Source organism: Corvus hawaiiensis, chromosome 26 (assembly GCF_020740725.1).
Source record: "Corvus hawaiiensis isolate bCorHaw1 chromosome 26, bCorHaw1.pri.cur, whole genome shotgun sequence".
NCBI classification, from domain to species: Eukaryota; Metazoa; Chordata; class Aves; order Passeriformes; family Corvidae; genus Corvus; species Corvus hawaiiensis.
Window position 1 is genome coordinate 7,676,570 of NC_063238.1, and position 10,489 is coordinate 7,687,058.

A 10,489-nucleotide genomic window follows, 5' to 3' on the forward strand; every position below is an offset into this window, starting at 1 on the left:
TGAATCTTTGTGATTAACCTTGTACATCAGGGCCTGCTCTTGGAAAGCTGAGAGTGCTGGTGTCTAAGGCTACTGCAATGAGATTTTGACAGAATAATGATTCCTGTCAGATTTGGCTCAGATTTTCTGAAAGTCCTTTAATATCCATCCATGTGTGTGTGTGTGTGTGTGTATGTCTGTGTGTGCAAAAACCAAAGCAACCCTGCATATTTTGAAAAATATAATTTTAACCTTCAGAGAAGAAAAGCTGAGGCAAATAGTATAGGATGTACTTTCCTAAGACTCCTCAGTGAAATGAAAAGTCATGTGCAAATTTTACCTCAGTTCAGCCACTGAACCTCATCTCTTCTGTGGATTCAGATGGCAAGAAGTGTTTTTTCTATGGCCTTTTGTGGTACTCCAGGTACAACAGGGATTTGGGACAAGATCTGGGCTGTAAGTAAATGGATAGCCTCCTCCTGTTTTGCTGTCTAAAGGCATCAGCAAGAGGAAAAGCTGTTAAGGAGTGGGAAATGGTGAGTGCAATGTCCTATTAAGAAGCATGGAAGCAGGTTATTGACCAGAAGAAACATAAATTTCACAAAAAACTTCCAACAGGCATTGTGCACATCTTACATAAATGTATCTTGGGCAACCTTTCTGCAGATGTGTCTTCAGTGACGGCAAGATGTTCACAAGCTCATATTTCAGCTGAGTGCTAATGGAGTTGGCCGTGATGTTGACATGCAAGAGTAAGAGCTAACCCTTCAGCATGCCCTTCCTAACTTTAATCTTATTTGCTGCTGGCTGTGCCTTCTCTTTCTTTATGATCAAATTCTAATTTATGAGGGGCTATTTATAAAGAAATAATAATTTCCAAAGGGTCTTTTAAAATCAGAATAGCTATAATCCATAAACTGATTTTCAGTCCAGACATTCTTACCATTTATGTGCCTGGGAGTATGGTTGCTGTTGGTATCACATGTCAAAGAGGCAGAAGAAACCTTGAAACTTTCTGTGCTTATAAATATATTGATTTTTAACAGGAAATGTCATTATTTGTGTAATATGAATGCTTGGACAAATCAGATCCAAGATGTTTCTAAGGTATGCCATGTATCAAAGGTAGAACTTCCATGTAAGCTTTTAGAAACATTTGTAATTTCAGCCTCCAGAATGCAACTGATAGATCTGACATCTCTAGCAAACTAGGTTTTAATTTCCAGTCTCAGTGTTTCCAGCTTCAGCTTCCAGCTGCTAGATCATGTTAGTTTAAATGTACCACAAAAATATAACAGCTTCCCATGTTTGTACTTTTATGTCCTGTCCACGTCATATTTAACCTATTTTTGAGTTTACTGGAGAGGCGGCACTGTAGGGTAAGTCACTGTCAGGCAACAAGAAGATTATGCATTAGCGACTCTGCAGCAGAGGTTCTTGTGTTCACATTTAACCACGGGGAAAGTAAAACAAATAACACCCTTTTCCTTGAGGACAAAACAACCTCCTGTTGTCTGCAAGGTAAAGAATACACCTATGGGCAGCCAGCGCAGCAAAGATAATGTTCTGCAAAGTAATGCACTAGCTTAATGTATCACAATATATTTAAGATGCCAAAGCTTAAACAGTTTTAACTTCTTTAATCTCAGAATTGGGAAGATTTTCCAGGTTTAAAATGCTCTTCATCATTATTTTCTGGACTGTTCCTATCATTTTAGTGTTGTTGCTAAGGTGCAGGTGGATGAACTGAATAAAAATTTCCACTAATAAATCATCAAGTGATAACACTATCTCATCTGCTCAGTAGTTTTCTCCTTTTAGATACAAAATTGTCACTCTGTTCTTAACTACTCTACCCCATTTTGAGCTTATGTTCAGCTCAAATTTGCTTTCAAGTCAGTTTCCTAAAATACAAATGCCACTGGTAAATGTGTCATACATTCTCATCCATTATGTGGGCACAGTCTAGCATGTGATTCATGCTCTTGTGCAGAGCTAAAAGTGTCCTGCTCCCCAATTATCATTTCAAAGGGTTTGTGACATCTGCAAAGCTCACTGGCAAGAATTTTATTTTTGTTTCCACATAGTTAAAAAATATAATGATGATTGTTTTGACCAAAACCTCTTTGGTGACTGGAAAAAAACACAGGGGATGATAATTCTTATTGCCAAATCACTAGCTGAGATCTATCATGGCTCCAGAGTTATACTAATTTAGCATCTGCTGCATAGGTTTGATTTTGCTCCATTGTTCAGGTAGGTTTCTTAGAGATGATGTCATCACTTTCTCTTTAGGTCCTGCGTAGCATATTTTGGATCTCTTAGTTAATGTTAATCACATATTCAATACCTTCGCTTTCACTTTTTCAGTATTGAATAAATGAAAATGAGCAGATGGATAGAAAAGAAAGAGATTGGATAAGTTCCATAGTGAGGGAGAAAAAAAACTGTTGAGCTATATTACTGCACACTAGTACAGGGGAGGGATATTTTTCACTTTGGTCAGAACTCAAGGTGTGAACTCACCTGAAACCCACAAAGACTTTACTTACACCACTGCTCACAGAGCACATCATTTTTGAATGCAAATTGGGCAGCAATAAAGACAGATAAGGATGTCAAACTGATCATGTAATGATTTTTTTTGATTAAATAATTTGCATGATAAAAATTTCCAGTTTGTAAAACAAACAAATGCATACATACAGTTTTGATGAGACCTGAACCAGGATTTAATGTAAAAAACAACGCTCCATGTGCTGGATTACAAATACTCTTTCTCACAGTTTTTCACCAAACCTAAGCCCTCACTCCTCTGATGCACCAGTAGTGAAACTGAAGCTTTTAAAGAAGTTAGGTAAGAGGGTCTTCTCAGATGTTGGATTGAGTGGAAGCCTTCAGTAACTTCCACAGCTGTTCCTAAATCTGCTACTGTCTTCTAATACATGCTGCTTAAACACCAAGGAGATGGAGCTTTGGGTGAACAGGTAATTCAGCAGAAGGTGTTCATTAATCTTACAAGCAAAAATATTTCTTTCAAGGTTGTTCAGCCAGAGTAAAATTTATTTTTGTGTAAAGAGCCAGCAGAAGAACTCCAATCACAATCCTCTGCAAATGGGGGCTTGGGGTAGGGGGCAGAATACTTTCAATAGTCTTTTGCAGTAAGATGGTAATTAATTTCTGTCTTCATGTCTGTGCCTTAGAAGCTGTCACATAGCTCCAAAAATTCTGTGAGTCAGAGAAAACCTGCTGCTTTGTTTACAACATACAATCCCAAGTCAACTGCTAGCCATAAATCGTCTTTTATTAATCAAGATGTCAAATGCCAGATACTTACCATGCTGTAGGAAAGTGTACTGAGGCTAAAGGGAGAGGAAATGTTCTGACATAGTGGTAAACTAACACCTATAAATATTTTAAAGGATTGTGATAAAAACCAAGTATGTTCTTGCTGAGAATGCTCAAAGTGGTATAATTACAAGGATATTATCATCATCAGATCCTGTTGGTATAAGAACATGTCTCAAGTGCTGATTGTTCCAATATATTTCAAGCATAGTCTCAGATGCTTAAAAGAATATGAGGGAATAAACATCTGTTGAGACTGATTTATAGTCACAGGCAAACTGTGGCAATAACGCAGCCTCATGTCTGTTTATCATGAGAGATCACAGCTGAAGTGCAGGCAGTCCTAACACCAGAATGATTTTTATACATCAAGTCTTTGGGTTTTGTTAGGAGGTAGTGATTATCTGTTGGGAGATGCTTACGGTAATGCAGATTGACATTGCGGTTCAAGCATTGCATTGACCAATAAATAGCTTAGAAGCACACTGCATAAAAAATAATTCATATTACGTTACTGAGCTGGTCTGAAATGGTAGCAGAATTCAGGGTAGTAGGGGAAAGCAGCATAGCATAAGCAGAATACTCATTTTGAAGAGTAACAGATGTGCAAATTAAATGTTGGACAAAGAAGGCAAAAAGAAGCTCTGTCTTGAAATGTTTTAATTTGCTTGAAGGGTGGCAACTTAATTCAGTTAGTACCGTTTATCATGGAAACCATATTTGGGAAGGCAATTGTAGCCCATATGAATGACAGCAGGATGACATACACAAATGAGAATCCTGTGTAGGGCTGAGTAGGGAATCCAAGAAGAGAAGGAAAATATCTGAAAAAAGAGAAAGAAAAACAACAGCTGGGAAAGTTATGAAGCATATGTTGAAGAATGAGAGAAGCCTGATTGAAAATAAAAAAAAAAAAATCCATGGAGAGGGATTGGCAATCAAACACATTTTGAGAGAGAAGAGGTGATTGGATGGTGTTGGGCTGAGGGCTGACTGAAGAGCTGTGAAGGACAGTGCCTGTAGGTGAGAAACACAGTTGCAGGAGCTTGCCTGCAGGATAACACAGGAAAATGTAGGGCAGACTGGAGAGTGGCTCTATGCCACTTTCCTCCTGTGGCGAAAAGAAACCAAATCCAATTCCCAATTCCCAAGGACAGTTGATAAAGAGAACTATACAAACACATATACACAGCAAACACATAGATGCGCATCCACATCCCCTGCTCTTCTTCGCAGATTGTCTCAAAAGACCAAATTTTTGCGTGAGGGTTTATGTCTGGGTGTCAGAAAAGAGAAACCGCATACAGTTGTGATAGCACTTGTCCCTAACACAACGACCCATAGTCCTACATGTGCTGTGTATACCATTGTCACAGATGGGATCTGCAAAAGAGCACCATAACAGAGCTACATCCACAGAATAGTAGGAAGCCAAGCAATATGACATCTGTCTTGGCGTGGTTCTTTGCCCTTTTGGACTTTGGAAACTGCTGGAAACCATGAATGAAGGCTCTTATAAATAGCCACTTTTTGAGGTTAGGCTGTGTAGGAAGAGACCAGAACACTTTTTTTGTCAGAGCACTTCCCAAATCAAGTTTTCTCAATATCTAATATCCTGATCACTTTCTAACTTTTCAACCTAACTAAAAGCAACTAAGGCAAAGTCAAGCATTGAAGCAGGAACAGACTGCAAAGAGTCAGGGAAGGAAAAAAAAGTTAATTCTCTACAAAGCTATTTAATAAGCTACATGCAGTAGAAGCATCAGAAAATAGTGGAAGTACTGAGCTGGAATCCTGAAATACATTTGAAATCTTTAAATTTTAATACTTCCTTGATATATTATTTCCCCAGGCCATGATTTATTTTAGACTTTTTCCTCTGAACTCTGAGCCCTGTGTCAATTGCATTTTACATTGAAATATCTACTCTTTTCACTCTGGCAAGTGCTGAGCATCCTCCAATTTCAGCACCATCAGAGCAGCACAAGGGGTGCTTAGGAACTGGTGCTGTTAGCAGACCAGGTGATCCCACAGGAGTTACAACAGACAGCATGAATTTGGTCGGGATGTCAATGTTGTGGGTGGCTGCTCAGTTGCATGAAATAGCTGAACAGGACACTGGGGTAAATTCTACCCTGCCACCACAGTCACCCTGCCTCAGGGTATTTCTTTGCCATGGTGAAGCTGGAGGGTGAGGGAGACATGGTTGGCCCTGTGGTTGTGCTGGTGAGAGTGCCATGACCATGGGATGCTCTCAGTGATGTGCGAAATTAAGTGGTACCAGCACCCATCTGCCACATACACCTAAAAATATAACCAAGCAGATACAATAGGAGGACAGGGGAAAGGATGGAGGAGTAAAGTCATTCCAATAAACTAGTTAAAAAATTGAATTGTTGAAGATCTTCTGTATTTTGCCTCCTCTGTCATGGTAATCCAATAAAAGAGTTGGAGCATCATAATTAATATGTCATGACTGGAGATTTGATTCTTAAAGATGAGAAAATTGAATCACTTGTTAAGACAGAGGAAATTTTGGTCTTAAATTCTGATTGCACTCTCACAGCTTTTGTTTTTATTAAGTGCAGCAACCACAGAGGCAGCAAAAAGTAACTACCCCTTGTTCACAGACCATGATAATCTCCGCTCTGGAAACTTCCTGGGGGGTCCATTTGTTGCAGGGACAGAGGGCAAAGCAAGCCAGTTATCCTCTTGCTGACACTATTTCCTACATAACTGCTTATGAAAACTGCCCATGCTGAGCAAACCCAAGCTAGTAAAGATTCATTTTTAAGAGAAAGGTAATATGCAAATATCTTTTTCTTCATAGAGAGATCGTATCTCTTTTCCACTTTTCCATTGCAGAAGTGCAGTGGATGGCGCATGTCTGTGCATGTATTAACACATGTGGTGCCAATTTTCCTTCACAAATGCGATATAAATCACAGCACCAAGTAATGTTATGATGCTAGAGGTTCAATAAAAACCTATTTGAAAAGGGTATGTATGGAGTATATATGGAAGGTATTTATATAATATCCCATAATACCTCTTTAGGGACCAAATTTCAGGGTTTGGTTGAAAGTGAAGCTAGTGACTGTCGTACCAACATACCTAAGAAAAAATACTTGATTTTCAGTAACAAATTAGTATGCTCTCTCTTTTAACCTTGTGTGCCGGTTTGGCCAAATTTAGAAATATATCCTCTGATAAAAGTCAGGTTACAACCATCCCTCCCCCACCAGGTTCAGGAAATAATTAATTTTCCTCGAAGGAAAATGAAAGAGATAAAAACTATTTATTTAACAAATACACAGGGAAAGGATAATAATGCTGAATAATATAACCTCTTGCTGTGCTGAGAGAAACCTGGGAAAATTTCAGAGTCCTTCCATAGATCTCTCTCTCCACCTCCTTGGAGCTAGGACAAAGTGGTGGGCCCACCTCCAGGGCCAAGGCCTCGGTGGAAAGTCCTCCCAATGTATTCTGATGTTGAAACAGTCCAGCAGAGAAGAAGAGAAAAAATCAAAGTCCCAGGAAAACAAAAGTTCAACTCTCCAGAGGAAAAAGAGTTGAAAAACTGGCCGAAGGCTGGCTGGAAAGCAGCAAGCTGGGTGCTTCCCTACTCTCGCTCTGCTGCCGCAGCAGAACGCAGAGAGCCGTCTCTATCTCTGTGCGACCTTGAACAAGCTGCAAACTGCTTTGAAGAAGTTTTGCTCAGTTTTTCCTCCCCCCTCTCAGGCTCAGTTTAAAGGCATAGAAAGGCACAAAATTAATTTCTGGGCATAGAATAGCAATATGGGATACACATCATAAAGTCACCCCAAGACACCTTGCCAACCTGCTGTGTGTCAAACCTCTTATTAAGGACCTGTTCCTCACAGGAGAGCCTTTGGTCCAATCCCATAGAACCACACTCAATGTACTTTCAAAGATACATATTCTCACATACTGCACCAAGACCTGATGGTCTGCATTAAAGAAGCAGGAAGTTCAAGACTTTTTTTGACCTTTTTAAGCCAATATGCTTTTCTTCATTGTGTTCCAGCTATCCTCACATCTTCCTCATTCTTTCCTACAGATAGTCCTGTGCTCCTTTTCACAAGGTCACAATCTCAGCTCCTCTGGTTTTATACCATGTCAGTAGAGGAACCGAATTCCATAAATTCAGCTATGAATGAAGTAACATAGGTGAAAAAAAGGGGTAACAACACAAGACCACTTCCATGGTGTGATCAGGAACAGTTGCACCCTTTGCCAGGGCTAAACGTTTCACTGTTTCCTTCTTCCTGGCTGCCTTTCGCAGCAAATCCAAGAGATGCCAGTCACGTATATTAGATATGCACAGATCAATCTACAGAGTGTGTGTGCGTCCTGCACCCCTTCAGAGTGCTAGGCTACGTGTTAGCCCACAGGATTGCTTTTGTATAGGTATTTCTAACTAGGAAAATCTACACCTGAGTGTGATAGACCTATCTAAGGCACCTTGGAGCTGCGATCCTCTAAGCTGTTCCCACTTTGAAAGGTTTCTCCATAAGTGTGCATTGCCTTGATTTCCCAGGGTTAATCCGACCTGTCTGTTGTACAGGTACAAAAGAAAAATGTGATTTATATTAAAGGAGAAAGAGACTGATGAAAAATCCTCCTTCCAAATGTACTTCAATATTCATTAGAAAACTAATGTTAGAAAAGTTAGAAAAGAAGGAGGAATAAACTCTGACCTAGGGAGAGATGGTGGGAAATCTTTCCATTCCTTAGGTTCTCATTTACATGTAAGACACTTAGAGCTGGCTCCTGTAATTCAAATTCACTTTTATTCTGATAAAGCCTTCAATTCTCTTTGAATAGAAGAGTTTTGCAAGTCTGGGGGAAATGGCAATTTGTGTATGCTGTGCTGCCAATGAGTGCCTTTTCTTTTTCCAGCATCTTATTATTATTCTCTGCTAAAATGAGTACATGCACATTCACTTTCTTTCAGAGAACATTTTATGTGAATCATTTAAAAATACTTCAGGATCACTTTGGGATTTACTTCAAAAAAAGGCTTAGTAGATATAGGCTCCTTGTTAAAAGCCAAGGAGACTTGTGAGACACCAGACATACCTGCCATTGCTGGTTTAGTCCTGGCTGACAGGTTTGTCTCTGCTGGGATTTTCTCACCTCTTGATTTGTTAAATCAGGTATTTGTGGGTAACTAATATTGACTGGGCACAAAAGGGTTTTGGGGCAAAAGATGGACTACAAATGGAGTTATACACAGTAAAGTGATACCACTGAGGAAGCAAAGAGTCTGAGCTGTATTACAGGAACATTGTCAGCAGGACACCAGTAGTGTCACCCACCTCAACTGTCCTGTAAGCTAAGCACTAGCACAAGAGACAAGCCTGAACTAAGTCAACGAAAGAATAGCACAACAAGAAGTCTGGAAAATATGATAATGTAATACAAGTTGAAGATAATAAGAGGTGGGATACAATTCTTCCTATGTATAATAGTTTACCTTAACAAAATATGGTAGTAATCAGTGGATATATAGAATAAAAACAAAATTATCCCAAATATTAAGCAGAATTATATTTCCAAATATTAGGAAACATTTGGCAACTAAGATACAGGTAACTGTGGCATTCTGTGTACTCTTCATCAGTAATGACACTTCTGATACGCTTTGCATCAGGCATTTGCTTAAATACCTCATGACTCAATACACTTCTCATGCAGAAACAAAAGCAGTGCATTCACTTGGCTGTTAAACACTATTGCAAAATATTAACCAAAGCTAAGTCAGCCTGATGCAAGGGAATGGAGTGGTCAAGAGTTCTGCCAGATCAGGGTGAAGAATCCCGGAGACCCTGAAATGTGTTTTTGTGGAGTGAAACTATCCGCAACATTTCTGGATTCACTTTGCAAAGACTTGATCACTTGTAGTTCTTCTTTGATACTGCATAAGGTCTTTCTAGTAATGTTTTGGTGAAGTCAAAATATTGACTAGAATAAAAAGAAGTATGTACTACAGTTACTTTTAAGCAAATTAATTCTGCTGTTGTAACGAATGTGTCCTAAGGCTGTGCAGAGATCTATAGAAATGGACTGTCCCTGCCTAATTTTCATTATAGACTAAACTGTGAGACAATAACATACAAAAAAAAAGGACAACCAGTGTAGTATTAAGAAACCTGTTGATTTTAACAAATCATCCCATGATACCAAATTATAACTTTAATATATTAATTCTTCTGAAAGCCATATCTTCCCTGTTAGGGTGCAAACATCTCTGATGACATCTCCGATGACATCTCCTGAAAAGTAGGCTTTTCTACTTAAAAAAAGTTAAAAGGTAAAAAAATAATTAAAGGCTTTCTGGGGTTTTTTTTACGGGAAGAAAAAGATGAAAAAAATCAGGTATTTCTTTGCAAACAAGTTTGTAACAATGACTGCATGTAAATGCTTTCCAGAAACAAGAAGAAGTAAAAACAAGGAGTGATTTATTTGTTCAAGATTTACACATTTGCCTCTAATACTCGGGTTTTACTTCTGGAATTTTTCTCAAGGCCATGTAACTATACTTGCTGTGTCAATGTCTGCTGATCCTTTTTCTGCCTCTGTTTGGCTGACTTTTGACAAAACAGGGCCTCCCTGCTGTCTGTATCTTTATTTCAGTGCTTGTGTTTGGAGTAAAAGTCCTGGCTGCTCCAGCTATCTGGTCCCAGAGATGCCTCCTTCAAATACCAGCATAGGGTCTGGCAGGACATCACTGTGCATTGAGTTCAAAAGCACCAGGTCTTTTTCTCTTATTTTCTGAACTTAATTCTTACATATGTTGTTTCATTAACAACTATTTACAATTGAATTAGTAGTACAGAGTAATGACTTCAGTTAATCGCATTTCTTCAGAAATTTTCTGTATTGACTATGTGAAAATTCTTAATAGAAGCGTGAAAAAATTATTTAGAATTAATTATGTTAGCTTCATAATAAAAAGAAATACAAACAGAAATAGAAGAGTACAAATTACATTATCATTTTACAGTTTCCAGTTGGTTAGAAACTTAAAATGCAACTCTTTCCCCCAGAAACTTCTCCAGCAACCCATGAAACAGCAGTTCCCAGAAAGAAGAGACTAAGTCTCCACACATATAAGTGGAGATTGTATAGAGGCCAG

At 38.8% G+C, this 10,489-nt stretch overlaps 1 protein-coding gene across 1 annotated transcript in view; it reads left to right on the forward strand.

The window, feature by feature from the left end:
- Positions 1-10,489, forward strand: part of CLVS1 (clavesin 1) — a 101,278-nt gene that overhangs the window by 13,343 nt on the left and 77,446 nt on the right. The gene's annotated exons all lie outside the window — the stretch shown is intronic.